Below are 18259 nucleotides of genomic sequence, written 5' to 3' on the forward strand. Positions count from 1 at the left end.
TCCCCTGTCCATACTGCATGTAAAGATGCCCCCTCCTCTCAGTCTTCACTTGTTATGACAGTTTCTCAAGAAACAGCATCAACGTCCACGTCCCACTGCAGCGTTCAATTGTCCATATCCCAGACCTTTGAACGAAAGCGGAAATTCGCAGCTAACGCCCCACAGGCCACAGTCCTAAATTCGCACGTTTCACGACTGCTTGCATTGGAAATGCTGCCTTTTAGGCTGGTGGAGACGGAATCCTTCCGCAATCTTATGGCGGTGGCCATCCCTCGGTACTCGGTCCCCAGCCGACACTATTTTGCCCGGTGTGCCATCCCCGCACTACACAAGCACGTGTCCCAAAGCATCTGCCATGCCCTCAACAAGGCAGTTACTGGGAGAGTCCACCTGACAACAGACACGTGGACAAGTGCTTGTGGCCAGGGATGGTACATCTCTCTGACGGCACACTGGGTAAACATAGTGGAAGCCGGGACCCAGTCAGACCTTGTGACGGAACACATCCTCCCCACACCGAGGATTGCGGGCCCTATGTCAGTCAGAGTTGCCCCCACAGTGTACAGCTCCTGCGCATCCTCCTCCTCCTCCTCCTCATGTTCAGCCTCCATCTCAGATATCACCACATCAGTTACAAGCTGGAAGCATTGCAGTACTGCCTCCGCCAAGCGGCAACAGGCTGTGCTGAAACTCATAAGCTTAGGTGATAAACCTCACACTGCTTGTGAGTTGTGGACAGCTGTGAAAGAGCAGGCAGATCTGTGGCTGAGACCGCTGAACCTACATCCCGGTATGGTCGTGTGTGACAATGGCCGTAACCTGGTGGCGGCTCTGAGGCGAGGTGAGATCACACATGTACCATGCCTGGCTCATGTGCTTAACCTCGTGGTTCAGCGGTTTCTTAAATCGTACCCCGAGTTGCCAGATCTGCTCGTGAAAGTACGCCGCCTGTCAGCTCATTTTCGCAAGTCGGCTACAGTTTCCGCCACCCTTGCTGTGTTGCAGCAGCGTTTGCAGCTTCCGGCACACCGACTGGTGTGTGATGTCCCCACACGTTGGAACTCTACCCTCCACATGTTGCAAAGGATTTGTGAGCAGAAGAGAGCAGTTGTGGAGTACCAGCTGCAACAAGGCAGTCGATATTCAGGTCAGACTCCACACATAAGACCTCAGGAGTGGACCTGGATGTCTGACATATGTACCATCCTGACAAACTTTGAGGAGGCCACCAAGATGGTGAGTGGCGATGACGCCATCATTAGTGTCAGCATCCCACTTGTCTGTCTCTTCCAACGCTCTCTGCAGAGAATTAAAGAGGAGGCATTGCAGCCAGAGTATGATGAGATGGATCAAGAAGCCGTAACGGGCGATTACACATAGCCCAGCCTCATCTCATCCCAACGTGCATTGGGGGACAATGAGGGAGAGGAGGAGGAGGAGGAGGAAGAACAGGAGCATCTATCATGCATTGTAGACGGTAGTACCTGTACAAGTGTCATACCGTCGGTTCAGCGTGGGTGGCCTGAGGACAGGGGGGAGGAGGAAGAGGAGGAGGAGGAGGAGAGCATGGTCAGTCGTCATCTTGGTGAGGACACGGAAATCTTGCCCGTTACCAGTCTGGCACGCATGGCTGACTTTATGTTACGCTGCCTTAACCGTGACTCTCGCGTTGTCAAAATGTTGGGTGACAGTCATTACTGGTTGGTGACACTTGTAGACTCCCGCTACAGGGAGAACTTTTACTCTCTTATTCCTGAGGTGGAGAGGTCTACAAAAATGGGGCAATACCAGAAGGCCCTTGCTGCAGAACTCTTAAAAAAATTCCCATCTGAACACGCTAGCGGCAGAGGTCACAGTTCGTTGCCCAACCAAGGCGTACAGGCGAGAGAGATGCAACTCCAATCCAGCAGAGGCAGGGGAACACTGTCAACGTTCTGGGACAGTTTTCTGACACCCGACCAGCTTTCAGGCCCTGAGGCGCAGGGTACTCTCACAAGGAGTGGAAAGTTTCAAAAGATGGTGAGGGAGTACCTTGCCGATCGTACCAGCGTCCTCCGTGATTCCTCTGTGCCTTATAATTATTGGGTATCCAAGCTGGACACTTGGAATTAACTCGCTCTGTACACCTTGGAGGTCCTGGCCTGCCCTGCCGCTAGCGTGTTATCGGAGCGTGTTTTTAGTGCCGCTGGGGGAATTATAACTGATAAGCGCACTCGCCTGTCAACTGACAATGCTGACAAGCTGACCCTTATCAAAATGAACAAGGGCTGGATTGGGCCTGATTTCTCATCACCACCAAATAACAGCAGAGTAACACAAAGTCAAATCCACTGTGTTATTTCGGGAGGTGTATTCACATGCACCGCTTCACACCCACACATGGGTATACGCTTCCTCGTTTCGGCTGTTTAATCTTCTTCTCCTTTTCCTCAGCCTCCACCACCACTATACCACCAGGGTGCCAGCATTGCAAGTTCCTCCGTCCTTATTTTTGGCAGCTATGCTGGGAAAGCATAAGCAAATACCATGGGACACCCACTCCCCAATAATGGGACTTATGTTTGTAATATGCTGTACTGCATGGCTCTTGTAAGGGACATTGCAATTTGCTCCATCCTAATTTTTGGGAGCTTTTGCTTGCAAGGCATAAGCAAATGCTATGGGACACCCACTCCCCAATAATGGGACTTATGTTTATAATATGCTGTACTGCATGGCTCTTGTAAGTGGCATTGCAAGTTGCTCCGTCCTAATTTTTGGAAGCTTTTGCTTGCAAGGCATAAGCAAATACTATGGGACACCCACTTCCCAATAATGTGACTTATGTTTGTAATATGCTGTACTGCATGGCTCTTGTAAGGGGCATTGCAAGTTGCTCCATCCTAATTTTTGGCAGCTTTTGCTTGCAAGGCATAAGCAAATACTATGGGACACCCACTCCCCAATAATGGGACTTATGTTTGTAATATGCTGTACTGCATGTGACTCGCCCCCTGGGCCGTGTGTACATGTGTGTGGGATACCCAGTGCCGCGTCTCTGGGGTCTGTAGTCTCCGTGGTGGAGACCCGGTCCCGTGGCTCAGGCTGGTCAAACCAGTGGCAGTCTTTCTTAGGTTTTGAGGTTAATTGTCCGACTGTGCCACCCGTGGATTGCGGTCAGGGAGTACCACCGCTGCGAGGCAGACCACTGAGGCTGGTGTTGTGTGCGCAGCATAGAATGGGATAACTCCCCTCGGGAGGAGTATAGCCTCAGGGCAGTGAGTGTGGTTGATGGGGGTGATGGTGCACGAGCGCAGCAGGAACGACTCAGAGTCTTTTCAGTGCAGTTCAGGGTCTTTACTGATGATTATAAGGTAGACCCTCCCGGTAGTACTGGCTAGCATAAGAGGCCTGGTCAGTCTGTGATCAAGCTGGAGTTCCCCTGGCAAGGTGGAGTTTTAGGCCTCCCCGTCTGTCTGCACTCTTCCTGGCTACCTTGCTGTAAGCGGGTAGAAGTAGCCCACGTCCCTGAGTGTACCGTGTAGTGCTCACCCGTATGGCTGGTGACTTGGGGCCTTCTGTTAGCCTCCGCTCCATGACGGCGGTGCTGGTCCCTTGCTTGTGACTGAGCCTCCGGGTTTCTATGGCCAGAGGACCTGAAATTCCCTGCCGGATGGTTTCTGCTGCTGGATATATAAGTCCTCACAGCTTTGGACTCCTGTGTCCGGCTCCTATTGTCTTCTGCCAGGGCGAGCTCTGCTCAGCTTCCAGCCCCTGGTCTTTAGCTCCTAGCTCCTACAGAGCTCCTTGCTGTTACTTTCCCTTGCTCTCACTCTGACTCTGACTGTTCTCTGACTCACTCAACCATGCCCCAGATCCAGTTTATAAGGGCAGAATTCTTCCCTCCCAGGATTGGGGCAGGAGGATGTTGCATGTTTAAGGGATCCTGACCAGGAAACCTCCCACTTGCTCTCCGACTTAATATCTCTATTACTGTGGTGACCAGACCCCTGGGGTGCCACACATGGCTCTTGTAAGGGGCATTGCAGTTCCTCATAATTTTTCGAAAGCCTTCCTTTCACTTCTTAGGCCAACAGTGCACGGGAGACCCAGTTGCTATAAATCGAAAAAAAGGTTTAGTTAATGTCCTCTGACCTCCTTGTCATTTCCAAGGGGCATTGGAGTGGCTCGAAATTTTTGGTAGGCATTGCACTCACTGTATGCCCTATAACTGTGTAGCCGAACCGCTCCTTTTGTTACAGAAACATATCCTACAAGACATATCTGGTTGACTGGCCTGATATTGATGTGAATGGTCCCTGTTCCTCCTGCTATTTCTCATTTGCCACCACCTCATCCTTCATTTATCACCTGAAGCTTTGTTTTAACGGGAGTCATAGAACTGGGATAGTAGCAGGAAAACATCTAGCAATCCTCGGAGGAGGTAGGATATGCGCCAAAACGCGGACCACCTCAGGCCTAGCCGCTACTACATACATGCGCTTGCATTCCAAGAAAACAAAGCAGATGCTAACTTCTATCATCATCATCATGCTCCTCACCTAGGCACTCTCAACTCCCCTGATGGAGAAGCCAGGGCCCACCGGAGGAGTCTGGTTCTCTGGTGGGCTCGTCCAATGCTGCCCTAAAGCAGGCCAGGCTAATAAAAGTGTGGGGGAAGGTGACAGGAGAAATCAGGGTGGCTGGGGACCGAGCGTGGACACCCGGCCGCCGGGCGGCTGGGGACAGAGTATGGATACCTCGCTGCCAAAGAGGCCATGAGGTAGTGGCCAGCTTCGGCCTCCTCCAAACTAAAAGGCCCCATTTCAAGTGAAAGCTAGCAGTATGGTATTGCAGCCTGCGGGTGGGTGGGTGGTTGGCTGCATATTTTCGCTTGCATTGCAAGGAATGGGGGAGGTACAATTGAACACTGCCCTGGGACAAGGACTTGCACAGGGATAGTTGCAAGTCTGCATCTGCTGATGCGGCAAGGATCACTTCTGATGGGCACACTTTTAGGCTGTGACCTGGGTGTCAGAGATGATTCCAGGGGTCTTCCCCATGCTGTTCCCATGTCTTTTTAGCACTTTATGCATGTGTCACACAGCACATGGCCAGATAAGGTTGTGAAATGTTAAAATGACATTTCCCGGTGAATGCATTTGTCACGGTTGAAAGCAATACAAACGTGCAAAAACACATAAAAAATGCTACTTGTGAACATAGCCCAAGGTGTGGAGGAGTATTTTTGTTTTTGGTTATTTATTTTACCTTATACACAAGTCTTTACCCTGGAAAGGATGTTCCTTAACCCCTTTCCGACCTGGTCAGTAATAGTATGCACCAGGTCGGGAAGGCCGGTTCAGCGGGGGCTCCGGCGGTGAGCCCGCACTTAATCGAGCACATGTCAGCTGATTATTGGAATCACAATCTACCCGCCGCTGTTAACATGTTAAATCTCTGACAGTGGCATTTAACTCGCGCTTCCGGGAGTCCTAAGCCCCGCCCATCAGTGACCCCGTCACGTGATCGCGGGTCACCAATGGGTGGGCATGACAACTCAGGGTCTGCAGCAGACGCCTGTGGTTGTCATGTCTCAATTGCTATGAGCGCCACCTAGGTGTCAGCGCTCATAGCAAGTGAGCATTTCTCCTGCATACAAGCGATCTGCTCATCGCTTGTATGCAGTTGAAGCAATCAGACAACTGTTGCTTCTAATCTCCTCTGGAGACTATAGAAGCTAGCAGAAAGTGTAAAAAAAAAGTTTTTAAAATATAAATAAAATAAAAAATATATAAAAGTTTAAGTCACCCCCCTTTCGCCCCATTAAAATAAAATATATATATATATATAAAAAAAAAAAACACATACACATATTTGGTATCGCCACGTTCAGAATCGCCCGATCTATCAATATAAAAGAAGAATTAATACAATCAGTAATCGGCGTAACGAGAAAAAAATGTTATACGCCAGAATTAAGTTTTTTTGGTCGCTACAACTTTGCAATAAAATGCAATAACGGGCAATCAAAACATCGGATCTACCCCAAAATGGTATCAATAAAAACATCAGCCCGGCACGCAAAAAATAAGCCCTCACCTGGCCCCAGATTCCGAAAAATGGAGAAGCTAAGGGTCTAGGAAAATGGCGTCATTTTTTTTGTTTTTTTTAGCAAGCTTTGGATTTTTTTTTCACCACTTAAATAAAAAAGAACCTATACATGCTTGGTGTCTATGAACTCATAACGACCTAGAAAATAATGATGGCAGGTCAGTTTTAGCAATCTGTGAACGTGGTAAAAAAAGGACCCAAAAAACAACTGTGGAATTGCATTTTTTTTGCAGTTTCACTGCACATGGAATTTTTTTCCCATTTTCCAGCACACGATATGGTAAAACCAGTGACGCTGTTTAAAAGTAAAACTCGTCCCGCAAAAAATAAGCCCTCACATGGCCATATTGAACGAAAATTAAAAAAGTTCTGGCTCTGGGAAAAAGGGGAGCAAAAAAGGAAAACACAAAAACAGAAAGACCCATGGTCGTTAAGGGGTTAACATATTTCACAGGAAAGCACTTTCACTTTCGTTTTTGAACATTTTATTGTGAGCCTGTAAAAGTGGCTTAATACCTCTGACCACGTTGTTGACAGCAGTGACCTGGGGGTCAGAAATACTTCCAGGGGCGATCCCCATGCTGTCCCAATGTCATTTGAGCACTGTCACTATCGTTTTGGGCACTTTTTAGGCTTTCTACAGACTGCCGGGGGAGCCGCCGCAAAAATGTTCGGGTCTCCCATAGGCTAACATTGGGCTCGATGCTCGGGTCGAGCACCCGAGTATCACTGTGAGCTTGGCCCGAGCTTCGAGCACCCGAACATTTTAGTGCTCGCTCAACACTAATATGAACCCTTTTTTCCATTTGATATTCATTCAATTGTTCGTTTTTAGCAAGCTTTTAAGTTCAGTATTCAGCCACCATGGTCTCCATAAATGCTTTCCATTCTTTCTTCTTTTCGGGATTGTTACTGATTGTGCAGTGAGAATTTAATTTAGCAAAATCTCCCATCCTTCCTGGACATTTCTTTCAATTAGAACATCCTTCCTTTCCTTCCTTTTTACTGAGTCAATTAAAAACTGCCTTTCTACATTCCAATCTTAAAATCTCAGTTTTCGCAGGTTTTCCTCCTTTTGTAGTTGAATATTATAGGATAGCATGATCGCTGCCTCCTAAGTTCTCAATCTCCTTTACTTCCTCAACCGTTTCCTAATTTTTGGTAAAAATTGGATCCAAATAAATAATGGTAGTGGTGGGATCTGAACCCATGCCTCCAGAGAGACGGGAGCCTAAATCCAGAGCCTTAGACCGATCAGCAACACTACCTCTAACAGAAGTTTAAAGTTATTTATATCAGAAGTTTGCTTTTGATGCAAGTGGCAGAAAATATTTTATATCCAATAAGACAAAAAGACAAATGTTATTATGCAACAGCAACGTAATTATCAGGGAATTGTTTGTACATTGACTCTGGGGCACCATTTTACAAAACATATGACTTCTATCCAGATATTTAACTAATCTTTCCTCTGTTGTCTCATCCCCTAATTTTTAGATATCACTGAATTAGGTGGTATAGATTACTTGCTATGATCTCCCATATACAGGACACTCAAACATGAAGGATTCCTACACCCCTGCCTGTACGTAACAAATAATCAGAAGCAGCAGCAAGGAAGACATTATACAGCAGTGCAGAGCAGTGTAGCTATGAATCCATCACTTGGGTGACTTACTGGAAAGCAGTAGAAGCAGCATGGCTCTGTTTATGTTTGCTAATCACTATACTCATCCTGTATTGATAATCCTAAAAAGGCAGCAGGGATATGAGCTAGCAGTTAGACTTCTTTTGACCAAGATTGATTTTGGCAAATTTTCAGAATGGTTGATCATTCATTGAACTCAAATGGATGTAACATAGATGGTAAATTATGTAATTAATTCTGATGCCTAAAGCCAACATGACTATTCGTATGCCGTATTCATACATATAACTTGCTCACATGTTCCTTTTCTTCTACAGCACAGTGAAGATCACTTGATGTTACATTTGCTTTCTTAGAGATCACAGAAGCAAAACAGGAATTTAAAAGTTCAGTCTTCACAACATCAGTATTGACCACTTTACCCTTTTCATCCTTTAAAAATCCTATAGCATCTTTGGCTTTTCTTTAAATTTTGATTTACTTCCAAAATCCTTTATTATTGCTTTTGGTCTCTCTTGCAAGCCTCACTTCATTACTGGCTTTAGCTCTTCTAACGCTAGCCCAGCTTTCCCTGCAGACAGCATTATATTCTTCTTTAGATATGAACCCTTCTTTCCATTTGATACTCATTTCTTTTTTCCTTTTTAGCAAGCTTTTAAGTTCAGTATTCAGCCATCCTGGTCTCCATAAATGCTTTCCATTCTTCCTTTTTTTCGGGATTGTTACTGATTGTGCAGTGAGAAATAAATTTAGCAAAATCTCCCATCCTTCCTGGACATTTCTTTCCTTTAGAACATCCTACCTTTCCTTCCTTTTTACTGAGTCCATTAAAAACTGCCTTTATACAGTCCAATCTTAAAATCTCAGTTTTCGCAGGATTTCCAACTTTTGTAGTTCAAAAGTTTAGGATAGAATTATCGCTGCCTCCTAAATTCTCTATCCCCTTTACTTACTCAACTGTTTCCTAATTTTTTGGTAAAAATTAGATGCAAATAAATAATGGCAGCAGTGAGATTTGAACCCATGCCTCCAGAGAGACTGGAGCCTTAATCGAGCACCTTAGACCGCTCGGCCACGCTACCTCATACGGATTTTCAAACTTATTTAAATCAGAAATTTGCTAATGATATAAGTTGCAGAAAACATTGTATAACTATTTAGACAAAAATACAAATGTTATTATGCATGAGCAACGTAGTTATCAGGGATTTGTTTGTACATTGACTCTGGGGCACCATTTTACAAAACATATGACTTGTATCCAGATATTTAACTAATCTTTCTTCTGTTGGCTCATCCGCTAATTTTTAGATATCACTGAATTAGGTGGTATAGATTACTTGCTATGATCTCCCATATACAGGACCCTCAAACATGAAGGATTCCTACACCCCTGCCTGTACGTAACAGGTAATCAGAAGCAGCAGCAAGGAAGACATTATACAGCAGTGCAGAGCAGGGTAGCTATGAATCCATCACTAGGGTGACTTACTGGAAAGCAGCAGAAGCAGCATGGCTCTGTTTATGTTTGCTAATCACTCTACTTATCCTGTTTTGATAATCCTAAAAAGGCAGCAGGGATATGAGCTAGCAGTTAGACTTCTTTTGACCAAGATTGATTTTGGCAAATTTTGAGAATGGTTGATCATTGATTGAACTGACATGGATGTAACATAGATGGTAAATTATGTAGTTAATTCTGATGCCTAAAGCCAACATGACTATTCATATGCCGTATTCATACGTATGACTTGCTCACATGTTCCTTTTCTTCTACAGCACAGTGAAGATCACTTGATGTTACATTTGCTTTCTTAGAGAACACAGAAGCAAAACAGGAATTTAAAAGTTCAGTCTTCTCAACATCATTATTGACCACTTTACCCTTTTCATCCTTTAAAAATCCTATAGCATCTTTGGCTTTTCTTTAACTTTTGACTTACTTCCAAAATCCTTTCTTATTGCTTTTGGTCTCTCTTGCAAGCCTCACTTCATTACCAGCTTTAGCTCTTCTAATGCTAGCCCACCTTTCCCTGCAGACAGCATTATATTCTTCTTTAGATATGAACCCTTCTTTTCATTTGATATTCATTTCTTTGTTCCTTTTTTAGCAAGCTTTTAAGTTCAGTATTCAGCCATCCTGGTCTCCATAAATGCTTTCCATTCTTCCTTCTTTTTGGGATTCTTACTGATTGTGCAGTGAGAATTTAATTTAGCAAAATCTCCCATCCTTCCTGGACATTTCTTTCCTTTAGAACATCCTACTTTTCCTTCCTTTTTACTGAGTCCATTAAAAACTGCCTTTTCACAGTCCAATCTTAAAATCTCAGTTTTCGCAGGTTTTCCACCTTTTGTAGTTCAAAAGTATAGGATAAAATTACCGCTGCCTCCTAAATTCTCAACCCCCTATACTTCCTCAACTGTTTCCTAATTTTTGGTAAAAATTAGATCCAAATAAATTATGACAGCAGTGGGATTTGAACCCTCACCTCCAGAGAGACTGGAGCCTTAATCCAGCACCTTAGACCGCTCGACCACGCTACCTCATACAGATGTTCAAACTTATTTAAATCAGAAATTTGCTAATGACATAAGTTGCGGAAAACATTGTATAACTAATTAGACAAAAATACAAATGTTATTATGCATGAGCAACGTAATTATCAGGGATTTGTTTGTACATTGACTCTGGGGCACCATTTTGCAAAACATATGACTTGTATCCAGATATTTAACTAATCTTTTCTCTGTTGGCTCAACCGCTAATTTTTAGATATCACTGAATTAGGTGGTATAGATTACTTGCTATGATCTCCCACATACAGGACACTCAAACATGAAGGATTCCTACACCCCTGCCTGTACGTAACAGATAATCAGAAGCAGCAGCAAGGAAGACATTATACAGCAGTGCAGAGCAGTGTAGCTATGAATCCATCACTAGGGTGACTTACTGGAAAGCAGCAGAAGCAGCATGGCTTTGTTTATGTTTGCTAATCACTCTGCTCATCCTGTATTGATAATCCTAAAAAGGCAGCAGGGATATGAGCTAGCAGTTAGACTTCATTTGACCAAGATTGATTTTGGCAAATTTTGAGAATCGTTGATCATTGATTGAACTGACATCGATGTAACATAGATGGTAAATTATGTAATTAATTCTGATGCCTAAAGCCAACATGACTATTCATATGCCGTATTCATATGTATGACTTGCTCACATGTTCCTTTTCTTCTACAGCACAGTGAAGATCACTTGATGTTACATTTGCTTTCTTAGAGAAAACAGAAGCATAACAGGAATTTAAAAGTTCAGTCTTCTCAACATCATTATTGACCACTTTACCCTTTTCATCCTTTAAAAATCCTATAGCATCTTTGGCTTTTCTTTAACTTTTGACGTACTTCCAAAATCCTTTCTTATTGCTTTTGGTCTCTCTTGCAAGCCTCAATTCATTACTGGCTTTAGCTCTTCTAACGCTAGCCCAGCTTTCCCTGCAGACAGCATTATATTCTTCTTTAGATATGAACCCTTTTTTCACTTGATATTCATTTCTTTGTTCCTTTTTAGCAATCTTTTAAGTTCAGTAGTCAGCCATCCTGGTCTCCATAAATGCTTTCCATTCTTCCTTCTTTTCGGGATTGTTGCTGATTGTGCAGTGAGAATTTAATTTAGCAAAATCTCCCATCCTTCCTGGACATTTCTTTCCTTTAGAACATTCTACCTTACCTTCCTTTTTACTGAGTCCATTAAAAACTGCCTTTCTACAGTCCAATCTTAAAATCTCAGTTTTCGCAGGTTTTCCACCTTTTGTAGTTCAAAAGTATAGGATAAAATTACCGCTGCCTCCTAAATTCTCAACCCCCTATACTTCCTCAACTGTTTGCTAATTTTTGGTAAAAATTAGATCCAAATAAATAATGGCAGCGGTGGGATTTGAACCCACACATCCAGAGAAACTGGAACCTTAATCCAGCGCCTTAGACTGCTCGGCCACGCTACCTCATACGGATGTTCAAACTTATTTAAATCAGAAATTTGCTAATGATATAAGTTGCGGAAAACATTGTATAACTAATTAGACAAAAATACAAATGTTATTACGCATGAGCAACGCAGTTATCAGGGATTTGTTTGTACATTGACTCTGGGGCACCATTTTACAAAACATATGACTTGTATCCAGATATTTAACTAATCTTTCCTCTGTTGGCTCATCCGCTAATTTTTAGATATCACTGAATTAGGTGGTATAGATTACTTGCTATGATCTCCCATATACAGGACCCTCAAACATGAAGGATTCCTACACCCCTGCCTGTACGTAACAGATAATCAGAAGGAGCAGCAAGGAAGACATTATACAGCAGTGCAGAGCAATGTAGCTATGAGTTCATCACTAGGGTGACTTACTGGAAAGCAGCAGAAGCAGCATGGCTCTGTTTATGTTTGCTAATCACTCTACTCATCCTGTATTGATAATCCTAAAAAGGCAGCAGGGATATGAGCTAGCAGTTAGACTTCTTTTGACCAAGATTGATTTTGGCAAATTCTGAGAATGGTTGATCATTGATTGAACTGACATGGATGTAATATAGATGGTAAATTATGTAGTTAATTCTGATGCCTAAAGCCAACATGACTATTCATATGCCATATTCATACGTATGACTTGCTCACATGTTCCTTTTCTTCTACAGCACAGTGAAGATCACTTGATGTTACATTTGCTTTCTTAGAGAACACAGAAGCAAAACAGGAATTTAAAAGTTCAGTCTTCTCAACATCATTATTGACCACTTTACCCTTTTCATCCTTTAAAAATCCTATAGCATCTTTGGCTTTTCTTTAACTTTTGACTTACTTCCAAAATCCTTTCTTATTGCTTTTGGTCTCTCTTGCAAGCCTCAATTCATTACTGGCTTTAGCTCTTCTAACGCTAGCCCAGCTTTCCCTGCAGACAGCATTATATTCTTCTTTAGATATGAACCCTTTTTTCACTTGATATTCATTTCTTTGTTCCTTTTTAGCAAGCTTTTAAGTTCAGTATTCAGCCATCCTGGTCTCCATAAATGCTTTCCATTCTTCCTTCTTTTCGGGATTGTTACTGATTGTGCAGTGAGAATTTAATTTAGCAAAATCTCCCATCCTTCCTGGACATTTCTTTCCTTTAGAACATTCTACCTTTCCTTCCTTTTTACTGAGTCCATTAAAAACTGCCTTTCTACAGTCCAATCTTAAAATCTCAGTTTTCACAGGTTTTCCACCTTTTGTAGTTCAAAAGTATAGGATAGAATTACCGCTGTCTCCTAAATTCTCAATCCCCTTTAATTCCTCAACTGTTTCCTAATTTTTGGTAAAAATTAGATCCATATAAATAATGGCAGTGGTGGAATTTGAACCCACGCCTCCAGAGAGACTGGAGCCTTAATCCAGCGCCTTAGACCGCTCGGCCACGCTACCTCATACGGATGTTCAAACTTATTTAAATCAGATATTTGCTCATGATATAAGTGGCAGAAAACATTGTATATCTAATTAGACAAAAATATAAATGTTATTATGAATGAGCAACGTAATTATCAGGGATTTGTTTGTACATTGACTCTGGGGCACCATTTTGCAAAACATATGACTTGTATCCAGATATTTAACTAATCTTTCCTCTGTTGGCTCAACCGCTAATTTTTAGATATCACTGAATTAGGTGGTATAGATTACTTGCTATGATCTCCCACATACAGGACACTCAAACATGAAGGATTCCTACACCCCTGCCTGTACGTAACAGATAATCAGAAGCAGCAGCAAGGAAGACATTATACAGCAGTGCAGAGCAGTGTAGCTATGAATCCATCACTAGGGTGACTTACTGGAAAGCAGCAGAAGCAGCATGGCTCTGTTTATGTTTGCTAATCACTCTGCTCATCCTGTATTGATAATCCTAAAAAGGCAGCAGGGATATGAGCTAGCAGTTAGACTTCATTTGACCAAGATTGATTTTGGCAAATTTTGAGAATCGTTGATCATTGATTGAACTGACATCGATGTAACATAGATGGTAAATTATGTAATTAATTCTGATGCCTAAAGCCAACATGACTATTCATATGCCGTATTCATACGTATGACTTGCTCACATGTTCCTTTTCTTCTACAGCACAGTGAAGATCACTTGATGTTACATTTGCTTTCTTAGAGAACACAGAAGCAAAACAGGAATTTAAAAGTTCAGTCTTCTCAACATCATTGTTGACCTCTTTACCCTTTTCATCCTTTAAAAATCCTATAGCATCTTTGGCTTTTCTTTAACTTTTGACTTACTTCCAAAATCCTTTCTTATTGCTTTTGGTCTCTCTTGCAAGTCTCACTTCATTACTGGCTTTAGCTCTTCTAACGCTAGCCCACCTTTCCCTGCAGACAGCATTATATTCTTCTTTAGATATGAACCCTTCTTTTCATTTGATATTCATTTCTTTGTTCCTTTTTAGCAAGCTTTTAAGTTCAGTATTCAGCCATCCTGGTCTCCATAAATGCTTTCCATTCTTCCTTCTTTTTGGGATTGTTACTGATTGTGCAGTGAGAATTTAATTTAGCAAAATCTCCCATCCTTCCTGGACATTTCTTTCCTTTAGAACATCCTACTTTTCCTTCCTTTTTACTGAGTCCATTAAAAACTGCCTTTCTACAGTCCAATCTTAAAATCTCAGTTTTCGCAGGTTTTCCTCCTTTTGTAGTTCAAAATTATAGGATAGCATGATCGCTGCCTCCTAAGTTCTCAATCCCCTTTACTTCCTCAACCGTTTCCTATTTTTTGGTAAAAATTGGATCCAAATAAATAATGGCAGCAGTGGGATCTGACCCCATGCCTCCATAGAGACTGAAGCCTTAATCCAGTGCCTTAGACAGCTCGGCCACGCTACCTCATACGGATGCTCAATCTTATTTAAATCAGAAATTTGCTAATGATATAAGTTGCGTAAAACATTGCATAACTAATTAGACAAAAATACAAATGTTATTATGCATGAGCAACATAGTTATCAGGGATTTGTTTGTACATTGACTCTGGGGCACCATTTTACAAAACATATGACTTGTATCCAGATATTTAACTAATCTTTCCTCTTTTGGCTCATCCGCTAATTTTTAGATATCTCTGTATCAGGTGGTATAGATTACTTGCTATGATCTCCCATATACAGGACACTCAAACATGAAGGATTCCTACACCCCTGCCTGTATGTAATAGATAATCAGAAGCAGCAGCAAGGAAGACATTATACAGCAGTGCAGAGCAATGTAGCTATGAGTTCATCACTAGGGTGACTTATTGGAAAGCAGCAGAGGCAGCATGGCTCTGTGTATGTTTGCTAATCACTCTGCTCATCCTGTATTGATAATCCTAAAAAAGGCTGCAGGGATATGAGCTAGCAGTTAGACTTCATTTGACCAAGATTGATTTTGACAAATTTTGAGAATGGTTGATCATTGATTGAACTGACATGGATGTAACATAGATGGTAAATTATGTAATTAATTCTGATGCCTAAAGCTAACATGACCACTCATATGCAGTATTCATACGTATGACTTTTTCACATGTTCCTTTTCTTCTACAGCACAGTGAAGATCACTTGATATTACATTTGCTTTCTTAGAGAACAGAGAAGCTAAATAGGAATTTAAAAGTTCAGTCTTCTCAACATCATTATTGACCACATTACCCTTTTCATCTTTTAAAAATCCTATAGCATCTTTGGCTTTTCTTTAACTTTTGACTTACTTCCAAAATCCTTTCTTATTACTTTTGGTCTCTCTTGCAAGCCTCAATTCATTACTGGCTTTAGCTCTTCTAACGCTAGCCCAGCTTTCCCTGCAGACAGCATTATATTCTACTTTAGATATGAACCCTTCTTTCTATTTGATACTAATTTCTTTGTTCCTTTTTAGCAAGCTTTTAAGTTCAGTATTCAGCCATCCTGGTCTCAATAAATGCTTTCCATTCTTCCTTCTTTTCGGGATTGTTACTGATTGAGCAGTGAGAATTAAATTTAGCAAAATCTCCCATCCTTCCTGGACATTTCTTTCCTTTAGAACATCCTACCTTTCCTTCCTTTTTACTGAGTCCATTAAAAACTGCCTTTCTACAGTCCAATCTTAAAATCTCAGTTTTCGCAGGTTTTCCTCCTTTTGTAGTTCAAAATTATAGGATAGCATTATCGCTGCCTCCTAAGTTCTCAACCCCCTTTACTTCCTCAACCGTTTCCTAATTTTTGGTAAAAATTAGATCCAAATAAATAATAGCAGTGTTTGGATTTGAACCCACACCTCCAGAGAGACTGGAGCCTAAATCTAGCACCTTGGACCGCTCAGCCACGCTACCTCTTACATATGTTTAAGGTTATTTATATCAAAAGTTTGCTTTTGATGTAAGTGGCAGAAAATATTTTATATCCAATAATACAAAAAGACAAATGTTATTATGCAACAGCAACGTAATTATCAGGGAATTGTTTGTACATTGACTCTGGGACACCATTTTACAAAACATATGACTTGTATCCAGATATTTAACTAATCTTTCCTCTGTTGGCTCATCCGCTAATTTTTAGATATCACTGAATTAGATGGTATAGATTACTTGCTATGATCTCCCATATACAGGACCCTCAAACATGAAGGATTCCTACACCCCTGCCTGTACGTAACAGATAATCAGAAGCAGCAGCAAGGAGGACATTATACAGCAGTGCAGAGCAGTGTAGCTATGAATCCATCACTAGGGTGACTTACTGGAAAGCAGCAGAAGCAGCATGGCTCTGTTTATGTTTGCTAATCACTCTACTCATCCTGTATTGATAATCCTAAAAAGGCAGCAGGGATATGAGCTAGCAGTTAGACTTCTTTTGACCAAGATTGATTTTGGCAAATTTTGAGAATGGTTGATCATTGATTGAACTGACATGGATGTAACATAGATGGTAAATTATGTAGTTAATTCTGATGCCTAAAGCCAACATGACTATTCATATGCCGTATTCATACGTATGACTTGCTCACATGTTCCTTTTCTTCTACAGCACAGTGAAGATCACTTGATGTTACATTTGATTTCTTAGAGAACACAGAAGCAAAATAGGAATTTAAAAGTTCAGTTTTCTCAACATCATTATTGACCACTTTACCCTTTTCATCCTTTTAAAAACCTATAGCATCATTGGCTTTTCTTTAACTTTTGACTTACTTCCAAAAACCTTTCTTATTGCCTTTGGTCTCTCTTGCAAGCCTCACTTCATTACTGGCTCTAGCTCTTCTAATGCTAGCCCAGCTTTCCCTGCAGACAGCATTATATTCTTTAGATATGAACCCTTCTTTTCATTTGATATTCATATCTTTGCTCCTTTTTAGCAAGCTTTTAAGTTCAGTATTTAGCCATCCTTGTCTCCATAAATGCTTTCCATTCTTCCTTCTTTTCGGGATTGTTACTGATTGTGCAGTGAGAATTTAATTTAGCAAAATCTCCCATCCTTTCTAGACATTTCTTTCCTTTATAACATTCTACCTTTCCTTCCTTTTTACTGAGTCCATTAAAAACTGCCTTTCTACAGTCCAATCTTTAAATCTTAGTTTTCACAGGTTTTCCAACTTTTGCAGTTCAAAAGTAGAGGATAGAATTAACGCTGCCTCCTAAATTCTCAATCCCCTTTACTTCCTCAACTGTTTCCTAATTTTTGGTAAAAATTAGATCCAAATAAATAATGGCTGCGACGGGATTTTAACCCACGCCTCCACAGAGACTGGAGCCTTAATCCAGCGCCTTAGACCGCTCAGCCACAGTACCTCATACGGATGATCAAACTTATTTAAATCAGAAATTTGCTAATGATATAAGTGGCAGAAAACATTGTATATCTAATTAGACAAAAATACAAATGTTATTATGCATGAGCAACGTAGTTATCAGGGATTTGTTTTTACATTGACTCTGGGGCACCATTTTGCAAAACATATGACTTGTATCCATATATTTACCTAATCTTTCCTCTGTTGGCTCATCCGCTAATTTTTAGATATAACTGAATTAGGTGGTATAGATTACTTGCTATGATCTCCCACATACAGGACACTCAAACATGAAGTCTTCCTACACCCCTGCCTGTACGTAACAGATAATCAGAAGCAGCAGCAAGGAAGACATTATACAGCAGTGCAGAGCAGTGTAGCTATGAGTTCATCTCTAGGGTGACTTACTGGAAAGCAGCAGAAGCAGCATGTCTCTGTTTATGTTTGCTAATCACTCTGCTCATCCTGTATTGATAATCCTAAAAAGGCAGCAGGGATATGAACTAGCAGTTAGACTTCATTTGACCAAGATTGATTTTGGCAAATTTTGAGAATCGTTGATCACTGATTGAACTGACATCGATGTAACATAGATGGTAAATTATGTAATTAATTCTGATGCCTAAAGCCAACATGACTATTCATATGCCGTATTCTTATGTATGACTTGC

General features: G+C 41.5%; 2 non-coding genes across 2 annotated transcripts; both read right to left on the reverse strand.

The window, feature by feature from the left end:
- Positions 1-11663: 11663 nt before the first annotated feature.
- Positions 11664-11745, reverse strand: TRNAL-AAG (transfer RNA leucine (anticodon AAG)). Its single transcript has one exon. It is a non-coding gene; the product is annotated as a tRNA-Leu (tRNA).
- A 1378-nt stretch (positions 11746-13123) lies between these two features.
- On the reverse strand, positions 13124-13205 carry TRNAL-AAG (transfer RNA leucine (anticodon AAG)). Its single transcript has one exon. It is a non-coding gene; the product is annotated as a tRNA-Leu (tRNA).
- Positions 13206-18259: the final 5054 nt, after the last annotated feature.

The sequence above is a fragment of the Phyllobates terribilis genome, unplaced genomic scaffold, assembly GCF_046119375.1.
Source record: "Phyllobates terribilis strain yellow unplaced genomic scaffold, ASM4611937v1 Scaffold_11__3_contigs__length_659146591, whole genome shotgun sequence".
NCBI lineage: Eukaryota > Metazoa > Chordata > Amphibia > Anura > Dendrobatidae > Phyllobates > Phyllobates terribilis.